Below are 12,219 nucleotides of genomic sequence, written 5' to 3' on the forward strand. Positions count from 1 at the left end.
GAAGGGAAAGATTGTCCAGCAACACCGCTTCTTGAAAGTTGAGTAGAAAACTCTTTGAGCTTGCTTGAACTTACGGAGAGTTCGTTGAACAAAGACATCCCAGAAGCCATTTGTGATGAAGGAACAGCACCATATGCACTTATGTTGCTGATAATGAATTGAAACGCTTTAGTGTGCCAAGACATCGAGTCAGTAAGCTAAGAGATGCATTGCTGATGAAGGCTCAACACAACACTGTCGTGACTCCGCCTTTGGTGGGATAATTGTTGGACATGCCTATAAGTCTCCTTTGTGTTATGGTAGATGGTAGAGGTCTTTTTATCCATCATCTCCATTGCAATACGATTAATGTTGAGAAGCCTGATGGCCTCAGTAATTTGATCTACTGTGCACTCCGAGAAAGAAGTGATGGAGTGCTAAACTTTCGATAGCTCGGTAGGCATTTGTTGAAAGTGAGAGTTGAGTTCAGCAGATGTTGCATCAGATGAGTTTACTGTTGAGAGAACTACAATCTTTTCCTCAATGCAGTCCATATGCTTGATCATCATCAGTTGTAGTGCTGCCATGCGATAAGCAAACGTTGAGTAGCGTTACTGAGAGACCAATGCAGTTAATGAATTAAGGAGTCCTTTGATACTGTTGAGCTTATTTAGTAGCTGCATTGTCTCGCTGAGTGGAGTGGACTCAATAGAGGTGGTGGCGGAGGTCGAGGCCTGAGACTTAGCTATGTCATGTGCCAAGTCAAAAACAGTTTGGAGAAGCTTTTACCGTCCTCAGAGGCATTTATGAATAACTATGAGAGGGTTTCACATTCTTGGTCAGCAGTAGGCTCAACGACCTGTTCCTTGTCTTGTCCAGAAGATAGGTTCTGAGGTGAAGGATCAGAGACAAGAATTTCAGAGTCAGAAGTTGCATGCTCAATGTTGGATGAGTTGGGAGTAGTTGCATTGGACTCAGTGGGGCCCAAGTTGGGTTCAGTGGAGGCTTGTTCCTTTGGAGTAGGAACAGAGGCTTGATTTTCCTGAGTTGAGGGCTTGATAGGGGTCAAACATCCCTATCTTTAGGTACGGTTTTAGGACGGTTTTTAGTTTACTTTCTGCTAATAAGCGAGCAATTCTCGCATTTATATGCATTTGTGTGTGTTAGTAGAATTTGTATATGTTTTATTTACTTTTATGGTTTAGACTTTCTGATCATTTTTAGGCAAATATGGCCAAAATAACATCTACATTAACTTTTGATTATCTTTTATGGCTAATTGATCCGCCAAAAGTCGCACCAAACGGAGTATTTACTCAAAACAAGCGATTGGTGGGTCAATTTAGCCCTAGAACTAATGTCGTTTGGAGTTTACATGCATGTGGAGGTCAAAACAGGAACGAGTTCAGGTGAAAATCGCATCGTGGGAACACTCGGCAGTCACGCAAGGCGTCTGGGCATGTCGCTGGTCGAAAACTGGCCTTTTTATGCCAGTTCGACGAGCTGGCCTCTTAAGGCTAGCTCGCCCAGCTCGGCGAGCTGACCTGCGGGAATCAGTCTTTTGACTGATTCCCAGCCCAGACTGATTCCCAACCCCATGACATCACGATTGACCCCACGTCTTCCCACCTACAAAAGGAAACGAATTAGGTCATAACGAGGTCCCAAACTGCGACTATAAATAGAACTCTTAGTTTCAATTTATAGATATCTTTCATTATTGTATTTTACCTTAGCCTTCACCCTTGAAGAATCCTCTCCACCTCCTCCATCTCCTTCAACCTCCATTGAAGAACCTTCGAAGCTCCACCCACCGAGGATTATTCAAGGTCCGTCCTTAAGACCTAGGAAGCCGGCTGCAGGGTAGACAGGTTCCCTGAAAGGGATTTTCTCATCCTTTTTATACTTTGTTTATCCCTTGATATAGTCTATGAATCCTAGGCTAATTGTATCCCCGTAACAAAGTTCTTCATCTTTAATAATATTTTAGCTCTTGTTCTGTTTAGTGATTTATTTGTTTAATCTTTGTCTTATGCTTTATTCGATTGGTTTAACTCATTCAAAAGTCCAAAAATTTAGTTGGCACATATTATGAGCTGAATCTGACTTAGTCAGAGCCTAGGAGATTGACGACCTCTTAGTCGATTAAGCCCAAATTGTTGAGCCTTAGACCTAGTTTCGGCCTTACAAGGGAATCATGCACTAGGGACTTCAGAAGGATAAGTAGGGTTAATCGCCTCGAATACAAGTGACTTAGATTAGGTTTTTAATCGATTGACCTAACAATCTATTCTCATTATTATCGTTCCATACCATGTTCCTTTAGGTAACTTCATTAGTGAAAGATCACTTAGGAGTAGAATAACTTAATTAGGAGTAGAATAACTTAAGTAGGAGTAGAATAACTTAATTAGAAATAGAATAACTTAGCTAGGAGTAGAGTAATTCGACTAGGAGTAGGTTAACTTAAACAAAACACAATCAAAACCCCCTAAAGCCTAGATAGCATCACCCGACCGAGTAGCTTGATACTTGCAGCAGTAAATCATATGGATTCGATACCTGGACTTGTCCATATTATTACTTGATAACGACAAGGTACACTTATCCCTTAGCGAGTCCCAACCGTGAGGCGCATCAGGGCTCAATCAGTGGAACTTCTTGGAAGAAGGGGAAGATGATGGTAATGTTGGATGGGTCAAGAGTTTGGTCATCAGTGGTATTCGTTGCCTCGTCAACGAAGTGGACCTTGGGCTTGTTGCTCTTCTTTTTATATATTCTCTCTCTGCTCGAACGGTGGTGTTTATGTTTAGGAGAGGAAGTGGGTATAGGAGCTGGTGATGGAGGAGGAGTTAGGTTTGTTTGAGCATGTTCCTCCTCAGTGTGAGTCGGTTCATCCTGCTGGTCAATAGATGGTTCGTTGGTGAAAGGAATGGAGAACACAATAGGTGTTTCTTGAGTTGAAGCAGTGGTGGAAATGGGAGTGACCTCAATAGCCATGCCTTGTGTTTTAAGGAAGTGAGAGTCCTCGGGAATGGCAATGGCCAGCGGCGTAGTGTCAGTGGCTTGAGCCTTATTGTTGGGGCTTTATTCTTTAGAGGCTGCTCATCCTCTAAAGCCTTAGTAGAGGGCCATTTTGTCTGCGTCTCAGCAAGTGTAGGCTCAGAGTCTGGTTTGGAGACTTTGACCTTCTTTGTGGTGTCTTTCTTCGAGGACATAGGCTCAGGAGATTGAGGCTCATCAGCCTTTCATTTTTTGCCATTGCTGGGCTTTGCAGCTTCAGCGGCCTCATCTTTCTTTTCTTTGGGCATCTATACTCTACTGTGTGCAAGAGTTTGGAGACACTCAGCAGTGATCTCCATGCCTTCCTCAACCTTCTCACCTTAAAGGTCAATTTGATAGTGCTTGAGGATGGCAGTGATGAGTGACTCCAACCTCAGCTTCACAATGCTCCGCTGTAGAGCACCTACCAAGAAGACAAGCATATTGAGCGACTTCTTTTCCAGTATATGCCAGATGAGGCATTGCTCGAAGTTGGATGCGGATGTGGTTGAGTTGATTTTTGGGAAGACAAAGTTAGTTATCATGTAGTGGGCTAACCTCTGAGGCTATGAGAGGGACGTGGAAAAGACTTCACCAGTGAAGCCCTTGGGTTTGCAGTATTCTCGGTCATAGTCAACGTCCTTTTCGTCCCTAACCTTGCATAACTTAGTTCCTTCATTTTTAGCTTTAACAGGTCAGCTAAAAATTTTGGCGTGATGGTGAGTTCAATGCCCTTGATAGAGTTGACCAGGTGGTCATAGTTGTCATCAGCAACCTTTAAGTTCTTGTAAAACTCCTTTACAAGTGCGGGGTAGGTCATTCCGGGAAGACCAAAAAGGGTACCCCATTTCAGCTCAACGATCCACTTACAGAAAGGCTCCGCTGACTTAAGGAACTCAGAGGAGAAGTACTTGGAGATGTGGATTTGAGGGTTTTCGATTTTCTCTAGTACCCCATATATTGGTGAAAAGGTTCGTTGCTTAGGTGTTTTTCCAGCCTTTTTAAATTTTGGGTGAGATAACTCAGCAACCTGCTAAGGGGTGTTCTCAGTTTGTTCGGTTCGAAGTTTGTGCTCAACATGTTCGTTTGCTGAGTTTCAGTCTCAGTTTGTTCATTCTGTTAAAGGTTTGATTGATGTTTAGGTGACTCTTCATAGTCAAGTTCCTGCTCTTCAAGTGAGGAAGGATTGATGTCACAAGCTCTGTCCTCATATTGCTCAAAGACACTAGAGGAAGTTTGATCATCATGAGAAGATATGGTGTTCTTGCGATTTTAGGTAGCAATTTGCAAAAGAAGAGAGAAATTGAGAGAGAGAGAGAGAGAAAGAGAAAGAGATTGCGAGATTTTCAAGCGTAAGGAGAAATGAGAGAAATTTCTTCTCTATTTATAGCCGAAGATGAGAGAGGTGAGGGGTCAGAGACCAATGGTCAGAATTTCAACCACTCAGAGCCATTAATTTTGACATTAATGCTAATTACGGTGCATGGTTCCTTAATGATGATGATTACGTCATCATAGTCACTACCTAGATAAGCATGTTAACATTAGAAGATATGTTATCCACTCAGTATCAACTCAGAGCATGCAAGTCAGTTTATCACTCAGAACAATTTATACTCAGAGTTATTTGAAAGGATTAAACATACCTAATTCTTCTCTCAGCGCGCAGAATTACTCATGAGCCAGTGGCTTTGTGAATATATCAGCGAGTTGCTCCTCAGTTGGAACGTAGGTCAGCTTGATCTCACCCTTGAGTACATGATCTTTAATGAAGTGATGTCTTATGCTGACATGCTTCATTCTGCTATGCTGATTTGGATTTTTGGATAGGTCAATAGCGCTCTTGTTGTCACACTTGACCCGGGAATCAAAGCCACGTAGTTCTACCTATTTTAGGTAGTTCTCGTAATTTATTAACTCGTTTTAACTTATTGACACGTTAATGGTTTAACTGTATACTTCACTTTATTACTATATAATTTTATATATAAATCATTTTATCAAAACGAATCAAATCAAATAATATTTTATCAAACCAACTCGTAATCAAATAAACGTTTTACCAAACCAATTCGGAATCAAATAAACGTTTTATCAAACCAACTCGGAATCAAATAAACGTTTTATCAAACCAACTCGTAATCAAACAAACGTAAAACATTATCTTTCAAATCATCAAGCATTATTAAAACATGATACAAAATTCGTGTGTGTCCATCCTTGAATTCCACCCGTGTAGATTCTCATAACATCAACAATATCAATAATCGAGATATCTCATTTATATCTCGCCTTGCCTAACGTTAGGACTACCAGCCATGCACTCTGGCCATACTGCCCTTAGGTATGGTCTTACAACTTACAACTCCTACCCCGAGCAATCCTAGATGGACAAAATTGTTTTATCTTTCTTTCAAAATATCACGACATAAAAGTCATATTTGGACTTCAATCCAAATCACAGAAATAATAACAATAACAACTGCAACAGTTTTCTCAATCCAAAAACAATTCATATAAAATAGTCAAATTCAATCCAATTTTCAAAGTATCAAAATCATAAATAATCATTCTTTATTCAAATATTTTAAATAACAATTAAAACCAAAAGTATTCGCAATCGCTGAAATACCTTAAAACGAAAATTTGAAACCAAAACACTTTTATCGGACTCTTTTGTTTGTCACCGGACTTATAACTGTATCGTTAATTACGACCGAAGGTTCAGTTAGACTCGTGACAGTGGGGCACCTCCAATAATGGTTCCTCTCACTAAATCCTCGAAATAGCACCTCTTCGGTCACTACAAAGCATAAACTCGCCTTCAAAGAAAACTCTAGCGTAAGCTATAAAATTTGTATCTTGTATCTAACTATTTGTACAACTTGTATAACAAGTATGTTTCTAACAAAATTATGAACTAGAATATCCAGCATTGAATTCTGAAAATTCCTCTATTTATAATTATTCAAGAGGTGTGTTGAAGGGATGTATCCGTTGGTGAAGAGTCGCCTCTATCCGGATGAAAGGATGCGTCGCTTGGAAATTAAAACATGTAAAATGTGTTGAATGTGCTTGCAGTTTGTGTAGAGATTCCTGAAATCTTTGTCGCGGCTTACGGAAGAGAAAGGAAGGGGCGGAGTCGTGCGTTTTTGGCTTGGCTAGAGCGCATCGCGATCGAGATTTCCAGAATCTCGATCGCGATAAAGACTTTGTCTCCACTTCCTTGTTTTGTTTGCTGAATCTCTGACGCGACTTCTGATTCTCGTACGCGTTTTTTTACTGAAAACTTGATTTCTTACTCATTTTTGCTCCATTTTAGCTCCTATTTGGATTTTTCCAAATAATTAACACCTTGCATATAAGTAACAAATACCAACGTAAAACCTTTCCAAAATAATATAATTAACATATTTTTCACATGAAATTGATATATTTATGCATGCTATTTTGTTGGGGTTAAGTGTCCTATAGACAATTGTTCCAGGATATAAACCTAATGTAAATGAATTGTTCTTTATGTCATTTGTTTTAATAAGATATGGTTTCATAACTGTATAAAGGCAACCTCTTTTAAAGAACTAAATAAGTCTAACAAAAGGAAATCTCTGAGTTTATTTAAAGTGATTATAAAGTGTTCATACAAGCATGAAGTGAGACGAAACATTATAATAAACTAATAAACTTAAAGCCACCCCAAGTCAAGTGATATGTTCAAGGGACATATATCTATTTTAATTTAGCCCCTAAATTAGTTATTAGATATTAGTTAAATACTCCAATTGTACTTAATTTGTTATTTAATTAGGTGATATAGGATAAATAAAGTAAGACCGGAGCAAAGGCCCAACCAAGGGCCTGTATCAAAATGAGCCAATTGAGATGGTTAAATAAGAAGCTTCAATGAGAAGGCACATAATTTCACACGTGGACCAATAGGAGCTTTGGACTTCAAGGCCACGGTCCTACTCCCTAGATCATGCTAAAAAATATGAAGTGACATAAAGGGATTAAAGTATCAGCTCAATCAACAATCTACATGTGGAAAGGTGATTGGCCTAATTAGGAGGTGACACATGCAAAGTGCATTACACTTTAGGTATGTAATTATCTATAATCTTGGAAATCGTGCTCCAGGTACATTCACTATTCACAACTACTTACTAATCTCTTTCAAGTTATTTCTTGACATAACACTGTTGAGACTTGCATATAATAATGTTTTCTGTCGAGACAGAGAGCTGATCTCACATGCTTCAGATATGCAGATATCTGGACAATTACATGGATCCAATAAAAGGAGTTCATTAGGATTAGGGACCCGACTTGAGATAACAGGATGGGTAGATTTATCCTTGTCACCTGTTCATCTCATTGGTATTAATAGGTATAAGTAATCCTAAGACTCAAAGAAATGTTAATTAGTGATTCTGGATTATGGAATGTGATGCTTTGACCCTGTTGTAACACGATCCATAACAGGGATGACTCTGGGGTGTGTAGGGCATACGTTGGGTATCACAGGAAGTAATTGCAGGATAGTTATACATTGGATTGAGCATTTGTCACTCCTGATAAATGGGAGATACGTCAAATGATCGCTTGTGGAAGACTTAACTCTAAATCCTTACATGGTGATAGCTTAAGACTTGAAATGCAGATTTCACTTAACCTATCTAATTGGAGTTAACTCGGCCTGTACAAGTAAAACGAACGTCTCGCTATATATGACTTGACATTATCCATAGTCATAAGATTCTATTCAAGGATGTAGTTGATGAAGGATCGAATTATACTGTAACTAATACGGAAAGGTCAACGACAGAATCAACCTATCTTCTTATAGCTCTGGGGGAATGTTTCGGATCTGCCAATCATAGTTCGCGTACTCATTCCAATATACAAAGATTAAATATAATTTTGAGAAAATTAATTTAATGGTTGTATACGGCTAGAAGCAATAAGAACCTAATGGGTCACACATAAGACTTGGAACCCAAAAGAGAAACATATGTTAATTAATTGACGGAAGCCCAACTGAGTCCACTAAGGCCCAGTAGCATAAGGGGGGCGATTTATGTGTTATAAACACATAAAGGAATTAATTTAATTTAAACAATTATAATTAGATTATGATTATGAATTAAATTAATTATAGGATAAATAAGTTAGGAGGTTTAATGAGATTAAATTGCTTCTATTATTATCATATCAATAACTTATTATTATCTTTATATTTAAATATAATTATAGATAATAACAATAAGAGTTTTATTCCGAATTAAATTCTTATTCAGTAACCTAATTCTATCTGACTAGGGTTTATATGGAAGAGGCTATATATACCCCCCCCTTATTGTAAATTTCGGCCAGCCCTAGCTATCCCGGAGAGAGTGAATTTCGACCCCCTACTATAGTGGATCATCGTTCACCGCTTGCTTCCGATCAATCGATTTTCATCTCTTTCTTTTACTCCTTGATCTTGTGTTGATTAATTAGAGGCAATCTACTTTGGTTGCTATTATACGGTTGAGTTCTAACTTTGTTTGAATTGTGTTTTTGTTTTGTGCTCGTGAACTCGGAGTAAGAGTTGAGGGCACTTCGATTGCAACAGTAGATAGAACATCAAAAGGTATTTCCTTCTATCCCTCTTTATATGAAATAACGATTAACAGATATTGGTTAAAGGAAATAGGTTAAAATTTTTATATTTCCACTGCCAGACGTTTGCCTATTTTCCTTCAGTGGTAGCAGAGCCTACGTTAAATCCGTTATTTCATATATATATGAAAATTAAAAGGTTTTTCAATCAGATTGAATAAATATTTATTGTTAGGTTAATTAACAAAACTGTTTTGATTAATTAATTCTAAAGATAAATAAGTTTTAATTAATTGTTAATTAAAATTGATTATGCATATGTTCCTAATTATTTTGGTTAATAATCATTATAACAAAATCTATTAGTTTTATAGTTAGATTGATAAAAGTTAGTTTTATTAATTCTAAAGATAAAACAGAAAATCTTTAAAAGGTTTTCTTATTTTCTGAAAATCGTTTTAAAACTGATATACATATATATATATATATATATATATATTATTTAAATATATATATATATATGAACAGTAGCTCGGGTTGCGCCTCGCGCTGTTCCGCGGTTACTGCCTCGCGGCAGCAACCGGGTTGCGCCTGGCCGCCGCTGCCGCAAGGCAGCGACGGGCCAGACACGTGGCTGCTGCCAAACGGCAACAGCCATGAGTTCGGGCCCGTCACGGGCCCGGTCCGAGGGCGTATTTGTTTTAAATATATATATATATATATAAGTTTCAGAAATAAATAGTTTTCTGTTTTGATTATCGAATAAAAGGATTTATTTAAAAGTTTGTTTTACTTATTTGTAAATCAAAGTTGTTAAATGAATTAAAACAAAATAACCGGGATATGCATAACAAAAGTTTTTGTATAATTGTATTAATCTAATATGTAATTGTTACATTTTAATTAGATTAAATATGGAAGATACGAGACTGATAGAATTAAAATTGGATGGAAGTTAATTTGACAAGTTAATGTGATTAACCTAAAAATATTTTATGTAATCAACCAATTAAATTTATTTAATTGAGTCTATGCATGTTTGGAGTTATGGACATATTTGGACCCTCTATTTAGTCTTTTGGTATTTTTGAAATAGGACATGCATGTCCTGCCTATCTACTATCTATTGTAATTTTTCCTCTTATCTAATTCTCTTCAAGTTAATTGAAGTTTTTTTTAGTAGTATAGAAATTAATATTGATGTAATTTCGAGGCGCCATGGAGAAGACGGAGGACCTAAAGAGAAATATGCAATAATTAGTATTTCCCTAGGTTTGGCCTTTTATTCCATTTATGGCTCAACGGAATAATTTAGATAATATGTCCATAACGCCAATGTATGTGTCTGATGTATGCTAAAGCAAATCAAGACTAGGTTAGATTATGAGACTTAAAATAAAAATCCCTCACTAATTAAAAGTTAAGTAAATAAGCAAGTTATTAAAATCGGTTGCCCCTCCCTAATATTATAATTCAGCCGGTAGTACTGGGCCTTTGGGTTGTTTAGTAAACTCAAGCTTGGGGTCTTATGGTAACACCTGAATTATCGAAAATTGCTTTTTCATGAATATGGGATAATACTTAAATTAGATTATGATAATTGGATGGGTAAACTCATGTTGTCATAAACTAATGGGCAATATGGTTGGGATTAATATGAACAACATATTAGTTACTAATGTGCTTAGTAACCCAATAACCTAGGAATCACATTGTTGATGTGATTGATTGTATGAATCTACCTAACAAATGAGACTAGCTTGATGAGTAAACTCAAGGTGAAATTTCAGGAGTTATGATCTTAGCTCACTAAAGGATTTGTGAAATTCTTCGAATTAATATGGAGGGCTATTAATTTGGCAAAATACAGTAAAACCTCTATAAATTAATAATGTTGGGACCATGGAATTTTATTAATTTATAGAGATATTAATTAATCGATAAATTAATAATTATTAATTTATATAGTGATTTTAAATTCCTACAAGGGCTGAATCTGTCACAACGAATTTAGAGGAAGCAATCACTGAAGAAGATATTCATGAATTTGAGGGAATGATTGGTCAGCTTGGTTATCTCAATCAAATGAATGTCAATCAAATATTAGATTATCCAAGTGAAAACAATGAACGCTCACAAGTCCAAAGTTTAGAAAAAATTGTGTCGAGTGTTATGCAAAATTCAATTGAGGATGAAGCTGAGGATGATTCGATACCTTTGAAACCAGTCACAAGAAATGAAGCAATCATAGCATTATCCACTCTTTACAATTTTTTGTTACAATTTGACAATGATACACCGGAACTTTTAAATGCACTGAGAATAGTTAGAAATGAAATTCAACTAGATTTAAATTTCAAGAAAAAACAAAATACTATAGATTCATATTTTGCTAAATTATCACAAGTACGTATATCTATATATATTTCGCATATGTATTTGAGAAATTATTAATTTATAGAGGTAATAATACAATGTATTTATAAAGGGTTGTTCCAGAAAATTATTATCTTATTAATTTATTAAAATTGATCATTTTTTGAACTAGCCCAAGTCGGGACCAGAAGAAATTATTATTTTAAAGAATTTATTAATTTATCGAGTATTAATTTATAGAGGTTTTACTGTAGTGGGAGCAATTTAAAATGAATTAAAAGACCTATAATTTTAGATTGATGTACTTTAAAGCAAATGAATAACATACGTTTACTCTTTCTCACTCTCAGGTTAAATTAAAACACTCCTAAAATCATGACTAAAACCAATCTGCAAAATATACTTACCGATAACAAGTTGAACGGTTCAAACTTCACCGACTGGTATCGCAACCTCAAAATTGTTTTGAAGTTCGATAAGATAGGGTATCTACTTGATACATCGATACCCCCTACCCCGGCCGATGATGCTCCCATCAAAGAGATCAATGCTTACCGGAAGCATAAGGCTGATGACGATCACGCGGGATGCATCATACTTGCATCGATGACACCGGAATTGAAAAGGCAACATGAGGAGATGGATGCGTATTCCATCATCACACACCTGAAAGAGTTGTTTGGGAATCAAACTTGGTGCGAACGGTACGAGATATCGAAGCAGTTATATCCATGCAGGATGCAGGAGGGCACATTTGTAATGACACATTATGTCAAGATGATTGGCCTTATTACCAAGTTTTCTAGTATTGGAGATGCGATGGATCATGAACTAAGTGTGGACTTACTTCTTCAATCCCTCCTCGAGAATTATTCATAATTCATCATGAACTACCAGGTGAATGGCTTGCAAACCTCTCTTGAAGAGCTTGCAAATATGCTCGAGACAGTCGAACCCAATATAAAGGAAAGCAAGGGAATACCGGCCATTGCCATTGAGGGATCAAAGAAGAGGAAAGGGAACCCTCCCAATCCTATCTATCCCAAGAAGGGCAAGGGGCCATGCTCACCAATGCAAAAGGGATGGAAGTGAAGAAGCCCAAAGGAGAGTGCCACTTTTGTGGTGAAGACGGGCATTGGAAAAGAAACGGTTTGGAGTACCTAGCCACCCTCAAGAAGGGAAAAGCCGGGACTTCGACATCTGGTATGTTCTATATTGAAA

This window comes from Euphorbia lathyris, chromosome 8 (genome assembly GCF_963576675.1).
Source record: "Euphorbia lathyris chromosome 8, ddEupLath1.1, whole genome shotgun sequence".
Classification (NCBI taxonomy): Eukaryota; Viridiplantae; Streptophyta; class Magnoliopsida; order Malpighiales; family Euphorbiaceae; genus Euphorbia; species Euphorbia lathyris.